The sequence below is a fragment of the Dermacentor albipictus genome, chromosome 2 (assembly GCF_038994185.2).
Source record: "Dermacentor albipictus isolate Rhodes 1998 colony chromosome 2, USDA_Dalb.pri_finalv2, whole genome shotgun sequence".
NCBI lineage: Eukaryota > Metazoa > Arthropoda > Arachnida > Ixodida > Ixodidae > Dermacentor > Dermacentor albipictus.
In genome coordinates this window covers 186,752,839-186,777,086 of record NC_091822.1, presented here as the reverse complement: position 1 = coordinate 186,777,086, position 24,248 = coordinate 186,752,839, and the positions used below count along the sequence as shown (strand labels likewise).

At 46.0% G+C, this 24,248-nt stretch overlaps 2 long non-coding RNA genes across 2 annotated transcripts in view; one reads left to right on the top strand and one right to left on the bottom strand.

Moving 5' to 3' along the window:
• The window catches only part of LOC139056372 (uncharacterized), a 61,915-nt gene extending 47,888 nt beyond the window's left edge, over window positions 1-14,027 (bottom strand). Inside the window, exons 1-2 of the long non-coding RNA XR_011512319.1 lie at window positions 13,954-14,027; window positions 9,254-9,311 (exon numbers count right to left, since the gene is read on the bottom strand). This is a non-coding gene — a long non-coding RNA (uncharacterized lncRNA). The remainder of the gene's footprint in view (window positions 1-9,253; window positions 9,312-13,953) is intronic.
• Window positions 1-24,248, top strand: part of LOC135919312 (uncharacterized) — a 188,607-nt gene that overhangs the window by 42,586 nt on the left and 121,773 nt on the right. The gene's annotated exons all lie outside the window — the stretch shown is intronic.

Genomic DNA, 24,248 nt, shown 5'->3' with positions numbered 1-24,248 from the left:
TGCACCGACATAGGCACTGCGACAAGACTGTGCTGTCGAGCCCAGCCCTCCCTAAAACACATTCTGCTTTCAACATCACCAACCTGTGCGGGGCAGCTGGATATTGCGCGAGGTTGCGTGACTGGCGAAGACGCGCTGTGCTCCCGCTCAGCGCCGTCTCGATTTGCAGAATCGATCGGACATTGGGACTGCCAAGGTGGTTCGCTTGTGTCGAAGGAGCACACCCGATGTAGGTCTTGCTTGTTTACCGTCGTGCTAGCGAGCATGTAGACGCTGTCGAGTGTCACGCGACATACTAACGTGTCATGCATCCCGTCCTCAGCCGCGGTGCTCGGCAGATCAGTGTCGTAATGTTTGTTGCGGTCGTTGAGCCTGTCTTCATTATAGGTGATGTCTTTTCAGCTCTCAATCTTCGGGGTGGAGCGCAGAACAGCTGCGGTCGAAATGGGCGCGGCATTGGCGATTCATGATATGCGACTGGATAAATGGTTTCCTGCTATATTTTTCATAATGTATGCCCCCTTTCCCATAGCGTGGTAGGAGACAGTGTTATCGTGCCCCTCCGCAAGATGATGCGGAGAAGTTTTGTTCCATTAGTACATTCGAACAGCGACAGTCCACGAGCATTGGGCGCCGCCGAGGAGCTGAAGAAAGAATAAAACATGCGATACATTTCAAGAGATATGTACTTAATGTAGGTCGTTGTCTTGAATAGGGGCTGTCCGTATTTTTGTGGAAATAAGCTATATACACCTGTGCGAGAGGCCAGTGAGTTATGTTCCAAGCCTCTACGTACTATTTGATGGCTGTGGCAGTGCGAATAAACAGGGAATAAAACTTAAACACACAAAAAGAAATGGCGAAAGCCATAAGAAAACTACGACGACCCAACGCGGTGCTTTATTTTGAATCGAAAGCTAGCAGCGGCCAATATAAGTGGCCATTTAGGAGCCGCGCTTGACTCATTTAAGCGAGGGGACTCAACCGTTAAACGATAGAAAAATAATGTCCTCATTTAAACCATTAACCAATTAATTGGAAATTTATTCGATCATGTTGTCAGCCCTAGAGCAAGATAAAGAAAACCAACCGTTCCACGGTGAGCACACACACTCATCTAGCCTCCTATGCGATGTCCCCTTTGAACTCAAGATTATATCCACTGCTTCGGCCACCTTCCTTCTTTCTGACACTCTCTATACTCTATACGCTACTAAGTTCAGCGTGTTTAGTAATTTGCCTCAAAGCGAAAAGACGCAGTTGGCTGAGACAGACGTCTCGCCCACTGGGATTGGGTCAAGCCTGTCCACCGCAAGTAAACACGAGGCGCAGTCTGTTGGATTGGCTTGTGTCAACTAGCATGCAGTAATCTCATTAATGAAATATAATTAGACAATGGCGAGAGTAATTAAGTGAAGAGTCTTCTTATGAACACATGAGCACACAGGCTCCCACAATGGCAGCTGCAGCTTTACGGAAGCCCGAAGATGTTCGCTTGCCTTGCTACAGTTCATCGATACGCGTAGTACTAGAGCCTTATGAGTTTGAATATTTTCTTTAAATAATTTTTTCTCAAAATGTTTATGGCTGCTTCTCATAAGCGGTCGATTGAAATTGATAGAATATTCTTTTTTTTTTTTTAGAAAGTCGGGAGATTTCAGCTCGAGTGCAGTTATTCGAATAGAAGCTTTGAAGAATAAGTTAAAGGCCAGTACGACTTCACAATAGCGTAACGAAGGCCTCACTGCCGTTATATTTACTTCGATCACCAGTTCCGTCGTCTCCTTCCAGCCATCCGCATTGAAAGGTGAAGCGCTTTCCTAAAACCTTCAACTGATAGGCCAATGTAAAAGCTACCCAGCCATTGTCTGTGAATATTCGCATAAAAAAATCCAATTTCGAAATGTTTCACAGTAATGCGTACATTTGTAAACACTTTCCTTATTTCTTCGGCACCTGGTATAATATGTGTCTTCTGTATGCTGAAATAGTACGCTAAGTAAGGATGTGTGTGGTTAAGATTAAAACGATATTTAAAACGGTATTGGCAAAAATCGCAATTTTTAAGAAAACGACACTATAAGGTTTACAACTCTGTCTTCCGGCAATGAAAATTGATATCACAATTCTGTGCATTGCATTTAACAGTACATCTAAAGCAGACAAAACTGAGATATTACAAATTAATCTGAAAAAATTTAGTAATGTGGAAATACTGCTTTGCGAAAACCCTTCTACACAACGTAATGAATTCACGTTGACATCGACATTCAATCGACATCGAATCTGTCCGCTTTCAACGATCTAATGAGTGCCCCTTACAAAACAGCGATATCTGTTTTTGGCGCCGAGCTATTATTTTTGTAAACTTCGTGCTTCTATTTTTTTCGCACTTCTTAAATTTTGAAATTTTTTTAACAAAGTTCAAGCCGTAAATAGAAATTCCGCTTACAAAAGTCACTACAATTTACCTTTCTCACTCAAATGCAACAAATTTCATTAAAATCGGTTCAGGGGTTATCTCAGAAAAGCATTTCTGCGTTTTACATGTATTTGAGTAGAACGCGCTGGAGTTGGGCCCTAGCTTTATATTCCTCTTAAGCGTCTCCCAAGTTTTTGTGCCATCTGCTGGGACGCCACCGGATATTCTGCTGCATGAGCCACAAATGCTTTCGGATTAAAAATAATGCGTATGAAACAGAAATTACGGAATGCGACAATGATCGTCAGTTCATTCTACCAATTCAGTTTTTTATGTACACCCGTGAGCAAGAGTATACGGACCACATAGTCTTCTAAAAAACTAAATTTCTTTGCAATTAGCATGCACAAACTGAAATTGACGAGTAGACTGGAAAGTTCCCAATGCCATGTTTGGACTGCTTTCTTCACTTGCAAGTTGCATTCACGGGCTGAAGAAAAAATCGGCTTTATCGGGCAATCCCTGGTCCGTATACTTTCTCTCACGGGTGTACTTCGCAGAGATGGCAAGAGCTGCACGTCCTTAATATGTACATGAGAATTTCCGCGTGTCCGTACACTATAATCGCACACTGCAGGTTGTAGAGAAAAAACGTCTTTACTCATTCTTATTGAGGTACCCTGGCTGTCTTACGATAGCTCATTTTCGCAAAAGTCACCGATAAAATCGCGGCGATAGCGGCAAGACGAAATTTATCCAAGCGTCGTGCTTCAAAACAGAATACAAAGAAATAAAATGGGACCCAGCAGTGAACCGCACGGTCACTTCCCGCGTTGTGGGCATCTCAACGCCCGACTCTACGCTGCATCGTCGCATTCAATTTGAATCGAGTATTTTGCTACTCAAAGACACCTATGAACTTCTGCTGTTTTCCCAGCACTCAGTTTCATTATTATCAGCCTATGTTTATGTTCATTGCAGGACTAAAGCCTCACCCAGCGATTTCTAGATATCTTATCTGGCGCTAGCTGATTATAACTTGTGGCTGCAAATTTCTCAATTTCACCAACTCGCCTAATTTTCGATCGTCTTCCATCGCGCTTCTGTTCACGTGGCACCAATTCGGTAAGTGTAATGGTATGCCGGTTATCTGCCCTACGCATTACATGGCTAACGCTGCTCCACTTATTTTTTTCTATTAATGTCAACTATAGAATATCGGCTATCCCCGTTTGCTTTCTGATCCACACTGCTGTCTTCCTGTCTCTTAATGTTACGCCTAACATTTTTGTTCCATCGCTCTCTGCACGGTTCCTAACTTGTTCGCGAGCTTCTATGTTAACCTCCAAGTGGCGCCATAGGGCAGAATAACTGGGCCGAACCGATCGGCAAATAGTTATTAATATTTATTTCTCTTAACCAAAACTGAACCGGAACGAAAGCAATACGCACTAAACCCGAACCCAAACCAAACGGGTATTTTTTTTTTTCGGCTCGGCATTGCGCGACAAACACAATACGATCGCAAAGTGCCTGCCTGCCAAGTAGGCTACACAGCAATTGTTCTTGTTCTTGTTTTTTATAAAGGTGTTGCAAATCAAATCATATTCAGTTACGCAAAGCTATTACGTGGCGATCACTTAAGTCGCCTTGACACACACTTTGGCTTGGTTTGCGGCCCCGATGGTCAATACTATTAGGTCACATTGCAGAAGCAGTACCCCCACGGCTCGCGAAAAGGATCACAGTACCGGCCATCTGGACAATATGTCGGAGAAGAAACAGTGTTTAATGTGGCGAATCGGGCGTGTTGGTACACATTTGAAACGGCGGCAGACCCGCCGTGGTTGTTCAGTGGCTATGGTGGTAGTTTGCTGAGCATGAAGTCGCGGGATCGAATTCCGGCCACGCGGCCGCATTTCTATGGGGGCGAAATGCAAAAACACCCATGTACTTAGATTTAGGCGCACGTTAAAGAACCCCAGGAGGTCGAAGTTTCCGGAGTCTTCCACTACGGGCGTGCCTCATGATCACATCGTGGTTTTGGCACCTAAAACCCCATATTTTAATTTAAAAGGCGGCAGTGCAAAAGGACACGGACGGAGGCGAGACTATAAGGACGAGCGCTGGCGAGTGTTTGTGCCAAGTGACCTCCAAAAGTAATCACAGGCCAGAAACTCTACCATGAGGCCTCCAAAAAGAATATATACCCTTAAAGCGTGGTAGGATGGCAGGAGGAAAGGTGCGTCTTAGGCTATGATATTTTCGAATGTCTACCTTATAAAACTCATAGAACATAGTCAGTTATCAAGTAACTTTTGATGAAATGCTGCGAGAAGGAGGTGGTTTTACGAGAGAAAAAAACTGAGTTGTCGTACACAATTTAAAAGTGAGGCTAAGTGGCTCTCTTGACGAAACAGGGAGTGCCGTTCGATTCGTGGACCTGGAACAAGCTTTCATCAATTACGAAGTTTTATTTGTGCCACGCTCCTATAGTTTTTCTTCTTAACTTAGAGATTATACGTTTATCATGAGGTTATGGTCTTGGTAACCAGGATTAATTTTGAGCTTGCTGTCACTTTGGCAGCAGAATATTGAATGTTGCAACCTGGTGGACAAACAATACGACCCTGAATTCTTTTCGCCATGAAGAAATAAATGTCCGTTGCGGCGACATTCTCGGTACACAATGGCAAAGCAATAAAGAGGGCATAAACTGCCTTTCGGACCGATGGAATGCTCCACATAGCATCGAAAGGGAGGAAAGAGCGGTAAAGCAGACGCAAGTAAAGACCAACAGAAAATACTTTAATATTCTTATTATTATTATATATTCATTATTTTTGCTGGTCATTACAGGCTGAATGCATCGGGACAAGACACAGAGGAAAGTGTTTGCCTGAGCTCGATGAATGCACGTTCCAGCAGTGAACAATGAGATGCAAAGCATGTACCGTATGTTCTATAGACTGCTCTTCGCGTCATGGTTTTTTGTTGAAAACATTTTTCTTGCTACAGCACACCTTTCGATGCAACCTTTCGATGCAAATGAGTGAATCATAATTTTTTCGCTATACAGGCGTATTTCTTGTCCTTCTTCCACGACTTATTTTTTCGCTACATTTCTTTTTATGTCCTCAACATTTTCCTTGCGTTTTCTCTTTCACGCAGCCATAAGATTACCAGATAGAGTATAAAAATTCACGGTCAATAGATAATTGGACACCATGTGTCAGAATAAGTGCTAGCTGGCGCCACGTATACCTCTGCCTATAGCTTTGAATATGATGTGCAACTTTTTAGTCATACCTCTAATGAGTTCTTCTGCCCCGTTAAAATAGGTGCGTACCACCGGCACTGCACAGAGCGCATGAAGTAAACGTCATGAGAAATTGTCATTATATTTATTTATTTTTCTCGCAGTTCGTTCCAGAGTCAATAAACGTGGCAGCAAAGCGCTAGACATCAATTTCACGCCCACTGATGCTGTAACAATACGCGGCCTAATACAAGATTCCAGAATAGTTTTGACTTTCTCGACTTCTTTATTCTACGTGCATCTTAGGCTTTCTGCATTTTCACCTCCCACGGAGCGGCGTACACAGTTAAATTGAGTTTCGCAATTTTTTTCCTACCTCGCGTCGAAATCCCTTCGCAGGCTGACAGATAAGCATTGCAACACCCGCACTGCAGGGCGGGATTCTGTGCCAGCGTCTAAACAAGTGGGAAAGCGTAGCCGTCGCGCCCTACACACTTTAGCAGCGCCCGAGGCAGTTGCCGAACTTTCAATAATTCCTGCTAAGCCTCGTGCTGTCAGCTCCTGACTCGCCAGAATTGCGGAAGTTTCTCAGAATATTTCACAAACACGTACGCTGGCTTCTTTTCTCAAGCCGGTATACGAAACGTCCTATTATACTGAGAATTTCGTTCTAACGATGCTTGATTATCGACATAAGGCAAGGACTCTGATGAGACGTATACATTACCACTACTCTGCCATAACATAAGGGGAGTAAGAGATGAGAACTGTCGCGTAAACACATGTACAGCTGTAGTTTAGGACACTGTAGGGTCAGTGGGCTAACATTATAGTTTAGGAAGTTATTTACTAAAGGAATTAAGGGAGTTACTAAGGAGTTATTTACTTAAGAAATTAGAACACAGCATACCAGAGAATGTAATCAATAAAAGGAAAAAAGGAAATCCCGAAGTGCAGAGCTCAAAGATGTAAACAATACTCAACAACAAAAACAATAATTTTTGTGGTTTTTGTGGAAGGCTCGCAAGAATAACTCGTCTGATTTGACTGATTCCAATTATTCAAATTGAGGACAGGTGGAGCAACAGGAAGCAGATGATAAAGAAGCATCATCTTCAACCAAAAGCAAAGAGTAAGGAAAGTGGGGTGGATATAATCGAGCCTTGCCACAACAGAAAAGAGATTAAGATGATGGATGAGCACAAATCGGAATCAGGGACGAGAATCCTAAGGGAAAAGGACCTTTTAGTTTCTTTCCAAAAGGGCATCGCCCAGAAAGGCAACTGATGACGACAAAATAGCTTTTTATCAAGCATTCGCTTCTAAAATGGAGCGTGATGGGATAAGAAATTAACGGCCTTGTAGACCGACGGTGGCACAAGGGAAAGAATAGAAGACAAAGTTAACAGCAGGAATGGATCGCTATAGATGTGTTGGTTCAAGCAATGAGCATAAATAACAACGCGTACACGCAATAATATTTGTGCTTTTCTAATAAGAAGCGGCATTGTTGGCAAGCAAAAGAGACGGTATGATATATATATATATATATATATATATGAATGGATTAAACGTGCTGTGGTCTCGAACACTAGCATTAGCGCTCACAGGGCGCGCGCCTCCCGTTGATCGGCCGTGACCGCGTGACTTTTTAAAGCGGTAGCTTAAAGGGCCCCATTGCGCAGCGAGCACGGCGTCGGCGGCGCATACCAAGGGAAGTGATCATCGTCATCGCATACCAAGGGAAGTGGTTTGCGCGGCAACAAAAACGTGTAATCCGCTGTGGTTGCTCAGTGGCTATTGTGTTGGGCTGCTGAGCACGAGGTCGCGGGATCTAATCCCGGCCACGGCGGCCGCATTTCGATGTGGGCGAAATGCGAAAACACCCCTGTGCTTAGATTTAGGTGCACGTTAAAGAACACCAGGTGGTCAAAATTTCCGGAGTCCTCCACTACGGCGTGCCTCATAATCAGAAAGTGGTTTTGGCACGTAAAACCCCATAATTTAATTTTTAATTTTTTTTCTGCCCATGTCGGGGCGTGTCGTTCTTTAAGCTGCTTCTGTGGGAGTTTTCACAGACGTCCCGTTATCTTTTCAGGTACCAGACGTTGGCTTCATCGCTATTTACGCAATATTATATTTATCCGTACTTTTTCTTTAAATATTTCTTGCTGATAATGACAGTACATGCCAATCTGGAAAAAAGAAGTGCTGTCTCCTAGCTCTGCGACTTATGACAAGCTGACCCAAACTTCGCCGTTGCTCCGTATAGAGAGTTTATTGCAGCCGATAGATCGTTTCACGACCAGGTTAGCTGTCAGGATCGAACGTTGCGGTGTAGTGCGAAAGCACGAGTTCATTCATTTACGTTCATTCATGTTTGTGTTGTGCTTCACTGTTTACTGACTGCTTGTCTGGTTTCCAAAATATTTACGTTTGAAGTAATGGACTAAATCCTTATGATGAGTTGGATACGTTTGACCGGCGCCGAATTTCTTGATCAACATTTCAAAAATTACTATTTTGACAATGCTGTGCCGAGGTAAGCAACGATTCGCCAAAAGCTTTTGTGTTATTGTTAAACCTGATTATTTTTTTCACGCACCCTACCTAAATGGACAGGATAACATCACTAAAGAGAAAGGCAGTCGACGAACCTTGTATTGACAAACGATCTTGCATCTTGTTTACCTGTGTTAGGGGTTCTTCAGTATTCATAATACACCTCCCAAGGCTTTCCTCAGGCTTAGGAGGAAACCACGTTGGAAGACAATGCTGCTGAAAATGCATTTCTGAATTTGACGCACATAAATAAAATATGCTCTTACGTCATTGCTTTCATTTTATTTGACATAAGAGCTGTGCGTTACAAATAGTATAGCTACGGAATCCTAAGTTTGTGTCTAGGGTTATACTACTCCTTAAATAAAATTCAGGGGTGGGGGAAGGGGCAAAGAAAAGCGGCAAGAACAGAAATAAAGATATTGTATCTCTCTGACATATCCAAAACTGTTCTAAAAGTGCATTATTAAGATTGCTCACCAGATGGACCCCTATTGATCACTAACATGGGCATTCATGTCCATTAACTCAGATCCTGCGGCAAAAGGAAAGAATTCTGCAGCTACAAATTTTTACTAAGTCTTAACGCATACATTTCACTGAAGACATCACTGAGTAGACAAGTAACGCCCCTTCGTAATACCATTCTCATTCTCCTAATATTCGCATTAAGTTCTACCTCCCATCCACGCACTCTATGCGATGGGGCATCACACTTACCTATGATTTATTGTGCATGCCCTTCACGGATACCCAGTACAATTGTCCGTTTCTTAACTTTTAGCCCACAAGTGAGAACACAACTATTTTATGGATAAGGCAACGTCGTTATGCACAATGGCTCTTAAATGATTGTAGCTAACAATCATTTAATCATTGTAGAACTTCGTTATTGTGTTATAGCACGTAAAACAACTAAGCATCTTGTTATACGCTCTTTATGAGTGAGAATCCACCTATAAAAAGCACAAGAATAAAATGAAAAGTAGAAGGGGAAACGTCCTGCTTACCGACACGTGTCTGCCATTATCCTTTGCATGTTCGTCCTCTATGCACACGTATAGTATCCTGCATACATATAATATTTAGAACAGGCTACATAGTAGCGTTCGTCTGCCTAATACATCGCCACCGTTTCGCTTCTCTGCACGTTTTTCTTTTTTTTTTGCGCGCCTCTATATATACTCACAACCATGAAGACGAACTAGTTCAGCAAGAAGTTCTACTTCCAACCTAAAGGAAACGTAAGAGTAAAAAGAGATTGTCGAGAACGTCAGGGCCTTCCCGCTGCTCATGGCAAAACATAATATAAGCGTGTAATCGATTTCTGAGCCAATCTGCCTCGCATTTTCCTTCACTGTCGAAGAAAATGTTCGTCGCGATGCGCCTGCGTATGTTATGCTTGACTTTCAGGAGATTATGCCATTGCTGTGCGCATTCGCGATGTCCTTATAGTTCCGTTCACATGCCATACTGTAACTTGAAAGGCATTTCTCATTTTCATTGAGGTCTGTCTGGCCCGCTGAAAATGGGGTTGGATAAAAAAAAAAGCAAGAGAAAACAGATCTAAAGCACTTTCATGATAATAAAATTGAATAAATGTTGTCTATGCTTCACTACATTTGCAATTTTTTTTCAATATGAATTATGTACTTTCATGGCATTTTATTCGTTCAGCGCACTAAATTATTTAACAAGCCCGGGGAACGTGTTCAGCCATTTTGACATCTGCATGTTGTTTGCTTCCCGTTCTTTGTTGTCTTCTTTTTGTGAGTAAAGTGTGATTTTGGTTTTCGTAAGCGAGAATGTGCTTTTGCACGGGATTTTGCATTGCCCACGATGGCTGCAGTAGGTTTTGACTCCTCAGCAACAGTCGCTTTTGGTGTAATGTGTAATAACGCGATACACGCAGCGACTGGGTGTAGGCCTCGTCATTCATTCTGATAAGCACCAGAGATGCGTCTGCTCTGCGCAGCCGAACTTGTGTACAGTTTCAGCTGATGAAAGTTTAATACCAAATGCCTTTTATTTCTTCTGAAGTTATTCGCCCATCCATGTTTGTGTACATATTTGTTTTTCATTTCTATATCTTGCAACATTTACTTTCTTTTGCTTCTTTTCGTAACGGCTTTTGTAATGTATGGAAGCGATGTAGAGGGATTCGTTATATTGTAACGGCATCTTAATAACCTCACTTTTCAGACTACTGGGATCTTTGCTTTCACTGAAGCAGTCCTTATATCTGGGCTGATGAAATTCATGTCTTTATGTAGCCTATTCAAAATAACATTAAAACTCTTAAACATGCCCTCCTTTCTTTTTTCTCTCTGTCTTTCTTTGTACTAGTGTGAAAGAAGTTATTATTGTTATTTGATTTTAAAACATATATACACTTGACATGAAGGGGGAAGCGAAGAGCTGGCTGACAAATGCCACCGGGTGGGGCACAACGCCTGCCTAACTTGGGAATGGAATATAGGAAGGAGAGGACGAAAGAGGAAAGAAAGAGCGAGATGACAACTATCAAAGAATGAAGCAGAACATGCATCGTACAGGTCACTGCAGATCACGCTTCTAAATAATGTTTTAAATAAAAAGAAAAATGTGTCTCAGATCTTGTAATATGAATATGAAAAAATGCTACAAACGTAAGCCTAAGTTAGTTGCTTCTATAAAAGCAAGGAGAGAACGATGTGCCTTCTCATGTGGAGACGCACAACTACTCGAGTAGAAACATTCGTCGAGTGTCGTGCATCGCTGGCCAAGTATAGGTGATAGCCCCACATTAGCTACATGCGCTACGAACTGAAAGCGGTACACTACAGTATCAGGTGCCTGCAGTGTCTTACAGTAAGCGCAAGACGTACACGATGGGCTAGCCCCATGTCTTCATGGGTATAAACATTCACACGTTCACGCATGCAACCCTTAGCTTCATTATTTGGGCTCTAGTGCGATGAGGCATGCCTCGACCGCGAACACGGGGCGGAAACCGCCCATTTGCAACGCGCTGGTATGGATGCTGCTTGAGTAGGTGACGTCGAATCTGCAGACGAGCGTCATCAAGCTTGCACAAAATATTAGGGCAGGTACAGTTGTTACGAGCGCAAGTTGGAGCCAGTCGATCAGCCTTTTCATTTTAGGCGATCCCTACGTGTGGTAGTATCCATTTGGCAACGAGAGGTACCCCACGTGACGCATTTTTTTTTTGACAGAATCAGTAATGCTGCGCACAACTGGACAGTCAATCTGACTGCGTTGTAATCTGCTAATGGCAGCGCGGAAGTACGTAAAGATGGCAGTCTTCGATGCGGTTAACTCCTCTTGCATGTATTTCAATGCAACATTAATTTCTGCCAGCTCCGTAATTGTTGACGAGGCTGGACGGGGTATATGAAATATACGTCCTACTTGAATCGAAGGGCCGAAAAAGGCTAGAGAGGTGCCTTGATCATCGCTGTTACAGATGCAGATTTGAAAATTTCAAGCAAATCTAGAAATTTTTCCTACATCTGTGACTCAGCCAATTGGAATATTGCCGAAACAGTAAAATCAGACTTTTTGTGTATTTCAGAGATTGTGAGATAAATTAGGAACACGTGTTTGGCGATATCTTCAGGACACGGAGGCGTAACTCAAGCGGCAAGACCAGAAATAGGACCAATGTTCATAATTAATGCCGCCATTTTTCCCATGCGAGATGACGGGCGGTAAGTCCCACGATCAATGAGCGATTGACAATGCGATGAGCTGTGAAAAAGAGAAGTATTTTAATGATTGGAAAATGTAGAGAGGTCGGCCGGATAATGGAGCATCTGGCCTGCTACTCTACGTAAGGGAGGGGGAAGAGGGGAAGAAAAGGGGTCACAATGATGGATGATAATGGGAGGAACAAGGTGAATGACACATTACACAACTGGTATCACAGGCGTGAGTCCAGGCCCGTGTCACCTAGGAAACGTGAAAGTGCACGCATTGTCTCTGTCGTCTGCCAGGATGAGCAGTGAAATCGCTCAATATGATATGGAGCTATCTGGTCTGCTTGCAGCCTGAAGGGCAACTGATGGGCTTCAGTGAGTAATGGAACAGATTGCACCTCACGAGGTAATCCAAGCATTAGTCGGAGGGCAACGCGATAATCTGGTCCCAGTTTGGCCATCAAACTAGGAGTCACATTCAGTATTGATAAAGCATACTTATGCCTGAGAGTACAGATGAGCGCATAGCCGTTGTTTGGTCGCAGCCGGCACCTCTAGCAGAAAAGTCGGCCAGATACTTAAGGAGCGATTCCAATTTGCGTCTTACAAATTTAACAGCAAGACGCCAAGAGTCCAATCATGCGCAATTATGCCCAAATAACGGTGTTGTCGCGCCCAGATTATCGGCGGCTCGTCAAAGTATAGTCTGCTCATTAATAGACGAGCGCGTTGTTTACGATGATGTGCTATTGCAGCCGACTTAGCAGGTGATATGTGCAGGCCAACTTCACCGAACTACTTCGAAGTCGCGTTCGGAGTTCTGTGCAAGGTTGTAAGAAGCCGCGGACCAAAGGGCCAAGGGCCGTTTACCCACACAGCAATACCATCTGCATAGATAGCCATGCCCACCAGAAGTCACTTGCCTCGGACGAGTACGGTGACAAGCAAAAGGCTGCCCTGTGGGACACCGCACATCATAGTGTGGGATTGACTTGTTATTCGTCCGATACGCACTTTCATTTGGCTCTCCGATAGAATATTGCGCACGAAGTGCAACAGATCGACGATCCTAAATTCCCGCGGTTGCAAGCGCGAAAATAGCGGTCTTATTCGGAACCGAGTCGAAAACTTGCTATGTGTCTAGGAAGAGCATGTAGGTGGACTGCTTTTTTTTCCACTATCAAATTAAAGCGTTGATAAAAGGCTTGAAGTCATGAAGAAACTGCGGTAACTGACCAAGTGAAGGTGAAAAATATACAGAGATGTTTTGGGAGTGTACTGGTTCCTTGATCCCACTAAAAGCGGGCAAGAGCCGCATGTCGTTTTTATGTCAAACTCCATTAAGGTCCGGAATACTGTCCAGAGCTGAACGGCAGCGACGAAAACTACTCGTGACATCACGGAAAATTCAACTTCTCTAGTCTGACATTTAGGCGAAACGGGACCATTCGCTCCAACAACCTGATGACATTTGGAGTTAGGGATATTGGAAAGTAAAATCATGTCACATTATATAAAAAAGCATATGCTTATATCTTATGCAATTAATATCTGCAAATATCCTCAGCTACGATAATTCTCCACAAGAATAGTTGAAAAATACTGCGTAATGAGGGTGCAGGCAAGCATACTGAATCCTTACATTGTCATTCAATGCGTGGTTGCAATAAGTGTTCAAGGTTCTATATTGAACAAGATTATGTGTGAACATTAACAGGAAAGATTTCAGCAAGCGGCACTTTGCAGATGATATGGTACTGCTGAACAATGGTGAAGACGACTTACACAAAGATATTAAGAACATCAGGCATGTGGAATACCGACTCATCTTACTCGCTTAGCCAGACAAGGACAGGCTAGCGCAAACAAACAAACAAACAAACCAGGTAGGGTGCCGTGTTGTAACTTGCCTTTATGAGTGAAAAAGAAAAGACTCAAGAACAATGATTGTTGTTTATTCCTGTTCCTTATTTGTACTGAAACGAACAATTAACTCGGCAATACTTGCGTACAATCTGATCCTTTAGTTTCTTGCTTTCTCCTTTTTGTTATTCATTGTTCACGAAACTTGCATTATATTGTTCCTGTAAACTGAAGTAACTGTAATTATATTGTTCCTGTAAACTGAACAATTATATTGTTCCTGTAAACTGAACAGTAAACTGAAGAAGTGAATACACTTTACTAAGCTGCCGGCGTGCGTGTTGTTCTTTGTTTCTTGATTCATACTTCTCAAAACAATAAAACTTTGATATGTGCGCAGGAGCTTGGCTGTATGCGTAATTGCAACGGCGCTGTAACTATTTTGTTACAAGCGTCTTTGAGTCGTTGCTATTGTGCGCGTTGTAGAACGAGTGCAAGTGGATAGACATTGCGCATTCTAGGATGCTTAAGCAAACAAGCCAGTGAATAAGTATTACCCGCAGAGGTCAATGGCAAACAATTTCAGTCATTTTACTGTGCTCAGTTAATCGGTGGATTAGGTACATGAATAAGGGTACTGCAGACACGAGTTTAATTCTCGTCGTTCGCGTTTACCTTTAGAGTATTGGGGACAAAAGAACTTTTACGACGAGAACAAGAAGTTAAAGTTGAGTATCATAATAAGTGTTCAGGGGTTTCTTCATAAAAGGGCCCCGTGAGCTTAACAACGTATCTATTTTGGGTATTTTTAAATGAAAGCAATTCGCAACATTTGATGTTTTCAAAGGTACTAATAAATTCTTTTTTACTTGGTGCTTAACGAACGGCTGCATCTGCGTTATGTGTGTAAATGTGCACCGCCAACTGAAGTTCTGACAACACAGCCGGCACGAAATGATGTTTTCTTTTTTTTTCGCCGCCCCATACTTAGCTTTACTATGCAATATGTTGCATCGTTAAGCGGAATAAAGGCGGAAAGAAGTGATGGGGAATGGATAGACGCTCTGTTCTGGCCATGCGTTTTCTTCCACCCCTTTTCCGCTCAACAATACAATATTATACACCAAGTGTCCTGGTAGTCAGAGATTCTGTATCATGCAAGTCTTCATATTAAGCAAACACAGTTTCTGTTATAATCCCAGAAAACACAACCACGCCACAAGAATTTTTTTTGGCCACCAGGACCTCCCAGCTTTCGCTAGCAATCGCACGTGTTAATCCAAAGTAGCGCCATGCTTGTTGATGTGAATGTGATTACATACTTTATGACCTGGCTTTTGTGTTGTTTAAACATTCGCATTTGACTCCTTTTCAATGCTCGTTCTGAAGTGCTGCGGACTTGCGACCCACAGTTGAGCTCGACTGCTTTCCGGTGACCTGAATTCGTGTGACCTGGAGCTGGTTGTGACACCTTACCGGAGGAGTGCGTAAGACGAAGCCGTTTGCGGTGCACTTAGCGACAACGTACACAGGACACCGTGTCCACCAACAAGGACGGATATGATAGTAGCAGTTCTCTTTGTCGGCTCAGTTGGCAGCAACGGACAAACATTGGTACATTGCGGCGGGAATCAGATACGCTGTGTGCGGCCTAGCTTCATCGAGCTGAAAGCCACCGCTTCTGCTACAAGCCGAGCCAAAAACGAGAAATCATCCTTGTTTGCTCGCATCAGGGGCATTGACCACCGGCGAGGTTGCTTTGTCGGTGGGAAATGGGTTTCGGCGTCGTTGCTCCATGCGATACAATAATAGCCCTCCTGTTTACGGTGTATTATTGGGCCTCCTGAGATTCGACACTGGCACGCGATACTGCTGCGAAGCGCGTGGCTACGCGTATGACGTCAGGACACTTTGAGCGACAAATATAGCCGCCATTAAACTTATATGAAGGAATAGAAAATACTTCGGGTCGAAATGGTCGAATGGATGGACAGTGGTTCTAACGACGTAAGGATAATGAGTACTGGATGACCTGCTGTGGCGGACGAAGACTGCGCCACACAACACCAGTGGACAGCAAGTTTGGCAGACTGTAACGATGTATAGACAATGATGCACATTAGTTCTTCATGTGCAGCGTCTTTAGTCTCACATGATTGGCGTGTATGCTTGTGTGTGAGCGAGGAGGAGGGGGCGTGGAGGAGGGGTGGATAAAATATTATTAATGAGGAAAGTAGGGCTTACTATTTTCAATGAAGTAGGGCACCTTAACCATGGGGTCGTGAAAGAGCAAAACAGAAAATGTGAACAGACGGTAGAAAGAAGGGCGGATTGATACTTCAAAGGCCAAAACTGTAAAGCGATTCCGTTGTTTGCGCAACGGAATAAATTATTTATACGTTTCTGACTGCCGGCGCTGATATTCGAACCATGCAGGTCAAGTATTTCATACTAGGCGAGTTATGGTGGCGCAAACCAGTGAACCTTTACCGCAGTTCCAACATTGTGCAGATATCCGGAGGGCGCGAAATTAATTACATGTGATCTCAGTGTTCTGTACCGTGTAAATAGCCGGCAAAGAATAAAAAAGGGAGGAAACCTTCTTTTGTAGTCAGCAAACAAGCCATTGCCAGTGTTGGCTGCGGCTAGTGAAATCTGAGTTTTTAGGAGACCTAGCATTTCATCAAAGAAAAAAAAATAACCAAGCGGTGACCTAATTTTATGGTGTCCCACAGTGGTGACCTAAGTGGTGACTTAAGGACGATAATGAAATGTTGCGTTTAACTACATAGCGCACTTTACCTTTCTGTTGCCTAAGAAGGCAGAACAAACACGCAAACGACGAAGCGAGGTTGACATGGAACCATCTATTGGTCGCTTGTGGCCCATACTAACACTCGCAGAAGTTTTCAGGTGAAATCGCTGTCACGTAATTCGTACATATCACGTTATTGCGATGTGGTTTCTGCAGCAATTTCAGATAATACGGGGCATAGATCTCGACTATCATCTACACATACAAATAAAATGCTCGCCAACACGCTCAGTATATACGTACTTAAGCACAACAATGTGCCCCTACTTCCCGCGGGCGCGGTGACCTGTTATTTATTGTGACAGATGTAGTAGAATTGAAATTTTGTTCTCACTTCTCTATACAAACACTAGAAAGCAAGCTAACTTTCTCTAAAAATTCTTGTCCTTTTTTTTATCATGTCGATGGACAGTGGTTCTTGCCCAGCCTTTGACTGCCGGCTGCTTGCAAAGGGGGCTCAAAAGAAGGCCGCATACTAAAGCAAATAGATTCAAGAAGCAGCGAACAGAATGCAATGGGTGGTGACAATACATAAGCAAGCGCAATAACGGCTGGACCCACATGCAGCTCCCGCCCCAGCTTGATTACTATGGAGTTTCGTTTGTAGATAGGAACATGAAAGCACACGCGCGCAAAAACACGCACACAGGGCTGCAAGTTGAACTATCGAAAGTTGAGGAGGAAATAAGGACAAACAGTTCAATACCAGGTGTAGACGAGTACTATGGTAGCTGCTGTGGTACATCACCTACCATAGGAAAGGAAGAAAATGGCAATTCTGAGGATAAATGGGAAGGTCCCTTTGTATATTTTATAAACAGTTTCACATTTTGTTTGCAAATCGATCACAACTACGCGACGCATTTATTTCTGAGAAATTTGCATAGCTTTGGCAATGGACAGAATGTAAGATAACGGCAGAAAAATAATGTAGTTGCAAGGATGGATGGATGGATGGATACAACTTTCTTGTACGTCCGGCAAGGTTTAACGCGACCCGGGCTCAGGTCTCCCATGGAGGAACGTCAAGGCCCTGCCTCAACGCCGCCTCACGGGCTTGCTGGACTGCCCACGTCTGGATTCCGAGGTCTGAGCTGCGCAGAGCTGCGGCCCACCTCGACGACAGGGTCTCCGGAGTAACTGCCATCCCTCCTATAACTACATTGCACTCCCACAGCATGTGTTTGAGTGTTGCTGGTCCTTCCTGGCACAATTTGCACGTGTCGTCCTAATGCTTATCTGGGAAGATGCGTTTGAGACGGAATGGATTAGGGAACGTGTTTGTCTGGAGTTGTCGCCAGGCGACGGCCTGCCTCCTGTTCAATTTAGGACTCGGCGGGGGGTATATCCTTCTGGCGTTCAAATATGCACTGGTGATGTCGTTGTATCTTGTGAGCCTGTCCCGTTCTGCTCGAGAAGCGTTCGCTATCGTGCGAGAGGCGTTTCCCTGTTCGGCGCGGCGGGTCATGTCTCGCGCCGTCCGGTGCGCCGTCTCGTTTAGGTTCGGGAGCGCGTCGCCTTCCGTGGTGACGTGCGCGGGGAACCATATGATCCTCGAGCTCGCGGTTTTGGATCTGCCCGCTTTGGCTAGAATGGAGATGGCTTCCTTGGAAATTCGACCTTTGGCATAATTCTTTACTGCCGTTTGCGAGTCACTTAGTACGACTTCGCATTCCTGTTCTGTAAGGGCTAGCGCAATCGCTACTTCCTCCGCTATTTCTGAGTGTTTGGTGTATACACTACATGTGGTTCTGATTTTTGATTCTGCGTCTATGACTACGGCGGCGTATGTTTGGCCGTTCGCATATTCGGCTGCGTCGACAAAGCGCGCGTTTCTGTCCCTGCCGAATGAACGGAGCAGAGCCTCGGCTCTTGCCTTTCGTCTACCTCGGTTGTAATCGGGGTGAACGTTTCTTGGGATGGTTGCCACCGCAATGGTCTCTCTGATTTTGTTGGGGATTTGCATTTTCTGGCCGTGCTGGTTGTGGTACGTTATGCCGAGCGTGTTCATAATGTGTCTTCCCGTCGTGGTGGTCGACAGGCGTTCGAGCTGCGAGATGCGTTGTGCTTCGGCTATTTCTTCTATGGTGTTGTATATGCCCAGCTGAGTCAGGAGCTCGGTGCTCGTCGATTCCGGTAGGCCCAGGGCTATCTTGTACGTTTTCCTTATGAGCGTGTTAATCTTGTTCTTTTCCGCGACGTACCAGTTGTGGTAGGCGGCTACATAGGCGATGTGGCTGACAACGAATGAGTGGATCAGTCGAATGACGTTGTCTTCCTTCATGCCCGCGTGTCCATTGGTTATTCTCTTTATGAGTCTCGTGGCGCTGATGACTTTGCCTTCGATCTTCCTCACGGTTTCACCGTTAGCTCCGTTGGCCTCAATGATCATTCCGAGGATTTTGATCTTGTTCACTTTGGGGATTGCGTTTCCGTCTTGGGTGTACAGGCGGATTTCCTCGTACTCCCGGGGCCCTGTGTAGCTCTTTGGTGGCATGCCTCTGCGCGTGGGCCGGTAAAGGAGTAGTTCGGACTTGCTCGGGGAGAATTTGAGGCCCGTTCCTTGGAGGTACTCTTCCACTTTGTTAATGGCCGTTTGTAGTGCGTGTTCAATTTGCCCATCACTGCCGCGGTCTGCCCATATCGTTATATCGTCTGCATATATAGCGTGGTGGATTCCTTCGATTTCGCGTAGTTTGCTGGGGAGACCCAGCATGACTAAGTTGAAAAGGAGCGGAGATATAACTGAGCCCTGGGGGGTACCTGCACTTCCCTGGGCTCGTTCTTCGGACTCGAGGTCGCCAACCGTAAGGGTGGCTTTGCGATCGTTCAGAAAGTCCCTCACGTAGTTGTAGGACCTTTCCCCCAGGTTCAGATTAGACACTTGTTTAAGGATCGACTCGTGAGCGACGTTGTCGAATGCTTTCTCCAGGTCTAGTCCTAGGATGGCTCTGGTGTTTCTTGTCTTGTCGTCAAGGATCTGGTTCTTTAGTTGTAACATGACGTCCTGCTTGGACAGGCGGGATCGGAAGCCTATCATGGTGTGGGGGTAGGCTTCCGTCTCTTCTAGATGGCTGTTGATACGGTTCAGGAAGGCGTGTTCCAAGACCTTACCCACGCACGACGTGAGAGAGATTGGGCGTAGGTTCTCCAAACTCAACGGCTTTCCGTGCTTGGGTATGAGGATAGCCTTGGACCTCTTCCACTGCTCCGGGATGCGGCCTTCTCTCCAGCACTTGTTCATATAGCCCGTGAGTTTGGTAACAGATTTGTCGTCCAGGTTTTTGAGCGTTTTGTTGTTAACCCTGTCCGGTCCTGGGGCTGACTTGCTGTTGAGTCCTTGGAGTGCCGTTCTGATTTCCGCCTCACTGAAGTCTTCATCTAACTTGGGACTAGGACTGCCAGTGTACCGGCCGTGCTCGACCGTCGGTCGTTGCGGGAGGTATTTGTCGCAGAGTTTCATGACGATTTGCTTCTCGCTCGCCACCCCTTTTTCTTTGTGCAGAAGTCTCTGCATGTCGGCTCTTTGCTTGGATTTGCACTGGGTTTCGCCCAGTAGGTGCCTCAGCAGTCGCCACGTATTTCCGTTGTGGAGTTGGCCATCCGCGGCATTGCAGACTTCGTCCCACTGTTGCTTGCTCAAGGTGTTGCAGTGCTCTTCGATTTGTTTGTTTAAGTCGGCTATCTTTTTTCTCAGCTTTCGATTGAACCGCTGGCATTGCCATCGGGTTTTTATGGATTTCTTGGCTTCCCAGAGGTGGGCGAGGCGACTGTCCATCTTCTCCGTCAGGAAATCGGGAGTGATGGTTTGCGTGGCCTCCTCGACATCCCTGGTCAAGTCTGCGATCCATCTGTCAATGTCACCGATTGGCTCGTCGTCTTGCCTGATATCCCGGTGCTTGCGGAACTTGTCCCAGTCTGTCCATTTGAAGCTTTTGACTGGGAGGGTGGTTCCCGCTCGGGGGATCGTGATCTCGATAATCATGTGGTCGCTACCTAGGTCTTCTAGGGTGTTTCTCCAGGTAGCCCTCTCGATGTTTTTGACCATTGTTAAGTCCGGTGTGGTATCTCTTGCAACCGAATTGCCCATACGCGTTGGGGCGCTGGAATCCGTGATGAGCGTGTATCCCAAGTCTTGCGAGTCCTGCCATAACTGTTTGCCCTTGGTTGTGGTGTGGCCGTATCCCCAGGCATGGCACGGCGCGTTGAAATCCCCACCCACTATTAGCGGGTTCAGGCCGGCGAGCTCGGCTGCCTTTTTGAGCAGGGAGAGAAAACGCTGCCGTCTTTTGGATGGGCTACTGTATATGTTCAATATGAAGATGCTATTCTTTTGCGTTCTGTTAGGAATAATTTCTATCATTATATGCTCGGCCTGCGGGCCTGTAATCTCATGTTCAATGGGTACTAGACCCTTTCTGATTAGTGTGGCAATGCCCCTATCGTTTTGGAATTTAGAGACGAGGGCGTGGTAGCCCGGGATGTTGGCCGACGCGCCCACGGTTTCTTGAAGCATTATCACATCGGGTTTGGGTTGGATGTTTTTTACGTATTGTTGTAGGACATGTTTTTTCCCGGCTATACCTCTGCAGTTCCACTGCCAGACCAATAACTCTTTATCGTGTCTGGCCATCCTGGAGTCTTGAAGAAGAAGCTGTTGAAAAACTGGAGCGGTGCACGGGGGGCGGTGCCACCATGGGAACGTCTGAGATTACGGGATTTATATTATGAGTTCCCATGTTTGGCTGTGGTGACTGCGACAGAGACGGTGCCCACATCGCACATTCTTCGAGCTTGACCACCCTGGTTGTGAGGCCGGATATGGCGGAAGACAGATTGCCGATTGCACTTTGTGGTTCGGTAAGCATGGCTTTTATTTCCGATCTAGCCTGTTCGGCGCGGCTGGTGTCTTGGCTTTGTACGGCTCGCTTTTTCGCGGGTGGGGTTGCTTCGTCCGGTTCCTCGCCATTGTTGCTCGGAGCAGGAGTACTGACGGGAATGGGTATGGGGATTTGCGCGGGAGGCGCGACCTTTCTCAGTTCGCGTACCTCTTGGGTTAGCTGTTGTACAAGGCTCTTGAGCATGGCGTTCTCACGTTTCATTTCTGCAATTATCTCATTGTCTATGTTCTTTGTGACTTGCGGTTCTGAGGCAGTTACTCCGTATACCCCGCGCCTTGGCGCACCCTTGACCGCGTCTGCCCAGCTCACCTTTTCTGGGAGGGCCTGGATGGATCTGGACCTGGCTCGGCCCGGTCCTGGGGTGCGACTGCGAGCTCTGCTCCTCGACTGGCTGTGCTGGCGGGAACGAGGGGTCCCGGTAGCCGACGTCGATCTGGATCTGGCCCGGCCTCTGGATCTGGATCTTGGCTTTTGCAGGGCGGGGGCTTGATCTTCTCCGGATTCCTTGACCACCTCGAGTTCTGCTTCCGCTTCGGCTCTTTTCCTTTCCCATCTTCGTTTCTTAACTATATACGGGGTCTTGAATTTTGCTCGGCAGGATTTGTCTGCCGTAGGGTGTTTCCCTCCGCATAAGCGGCAGTTTGGCGTGCACTGGTGATTGGGGTCTGGGTTCTTGGCACCGCAGCCCCTGCAGATCTTGTCCTGGGGATTTGGGCAGACGTCCATACGGTGCCCCAGTCTACCGCATTGGTGACAGATGTCGGCCTGCTTCCTGTACAGCGAACAGCGAAGCAGAGTGCCTCCATACCTGACGAGAGTGGGCACTTTTAGGCCTTCGAAGGCGATGATGACTGTGGTCGTGTTGCTAAGACGCTTGGCTGCCAGGGCTGTCGGGTTCCTGTCGTTCACGATCTTGGAGTTAATTGTCCTGGAGTCTTCTTCGAGTGGTATGGCTCGGATGACCCCCTTGGCCGTATGATCGGGCGCCGTTTCATAGGCGTTGACTTCGTATTGGCGGTCGCCGATCCTGATGACCTCGAGCTTCCTGTATTTTTCTGCGTTGGTGCTGCTGGGTGTGCTGATAACGACGATATTTTGGTGGGTGTTGTGGCAGACGGTGTCTTCGCTGGCGTCTTGATCGGACACTCCTGCAGCCCGGTATATAGCTGACGCAATCCTGACTGCGCCAATCGTTGCGGTGTTGAGGCCGCCCTTGGGTCTAACGACGATGTTGATGTCGTTCTTCGGGAGAGCCGGCATTCTGCTGGCCTTGAGTATTTGTTGTTTTACGTTCCGTGAACGTCGTGGCGTTTGTCGACCGTCTCCCTCGCCGGTGCGGGAGTAGGCTTCGTTCTTAGGTCTATCCCACGATGCGCTGGGGCCGGACCGGCTTTTGGAGCCGATCATGCACCAGCCGGCATCTTCACCGAATTCCTCAGGAGACATCTCCTGTCCGTCGACCTGGACCTCCATGCTTGGCGAAAAGTGATTCTTAGGGCTTGGGTATTGTTAGGCCTGGCGGGCGGTAGCTCGCCTAGGCTTGCCTCCAGGCGTACCCAGCGTCTGAACGCGGCGTCGGCGTTGCTCGGGCGGAAGTGCTTTCTAAAGTAGCCAAACAACGTTTCCCACCTTGAAACTTGATACCAGCACGCTCCTGGCAGCTTGCTGCATTCGAAAATTGCTGAGCTAGAAGAATAGCGTTCTGGCTCGCAGTCACTTCGTCGTCGTCCTAGTTGCAAGGAGTGCGGAAAAAATAACAGCCCGGAGAAAGGCTGTCGCAGTGCAGTTAGTTTTCCCCACATAAGTAAAAGCACGCAACCTTTCTCTATTATCACTACTGAAGTTGCGATCAGTTGCTTTCTGTTCACTTTCTGAGCAAGCATAAGGATTCTGAACATCTATTTCAAAGCTTCGTTCCTTTCTTTAAGTTTCGTGTTTTACTTGCGGTAACTTCCCTAACTCATAACAGCAGCCGCGTTTACATGGATATGATAGAGAGTGTGTCGTCTTAATTTACAGCATCGCATTCACTCATACGCCACTGTTAACATGAATGCCCATTTTCCTGTCCAGCCATCTAACGCCATCTGGTGTCATATTTGAAATTGAACACTCATTTCCGAAAAGCGCGCTTTAGCTGTCCCGAAGACGACGAAGACGACGAAGTGTGTCTCAATATATACAGTTGACCGGTGCTTTCCCGTCTCGTGCTTATTTTCAGTTTTTCCGGCGTTTATCTGAGGGACATTGGTCCCCCGGCGGCAGTGATGGAAGTGGACACTGCCCGGCTTGCTCCAGACCTGGCCTCGCATTCCGCAGTGCCATCGCAGAACCTCCAGTGGCAGCACGGAACTCAACTCGGCCAGCGGAGAAGACTCCGAAGGCGGCTTCAAATATATACGAAGCCACAATACGAAGCGGAGGAGCCTCAAGACACCTTCGCCTTCAAGTGCGTCTACAGTATAGAATAGGAGCCGTGCTCGAGCCCCTGTCACATTCTTCATGCCGGTGGTTCCCTCGGACAACCTGCACCGCCTGAATAGGCAAGCTGTCTCGACTTTCCTTGAAAGCTTAGTACCAAATGAGATAACCGATATCAGAATTAACACTCGCAAGAACGTGCTTGCCGTAGATCTCGTGCATTCGACCGCTTTTGACATCTTGCGTACAGTAACCGATTTCAACGGGATCAGAGGGCGTTCCCGCATTCCAGTCGACAAGGATACAG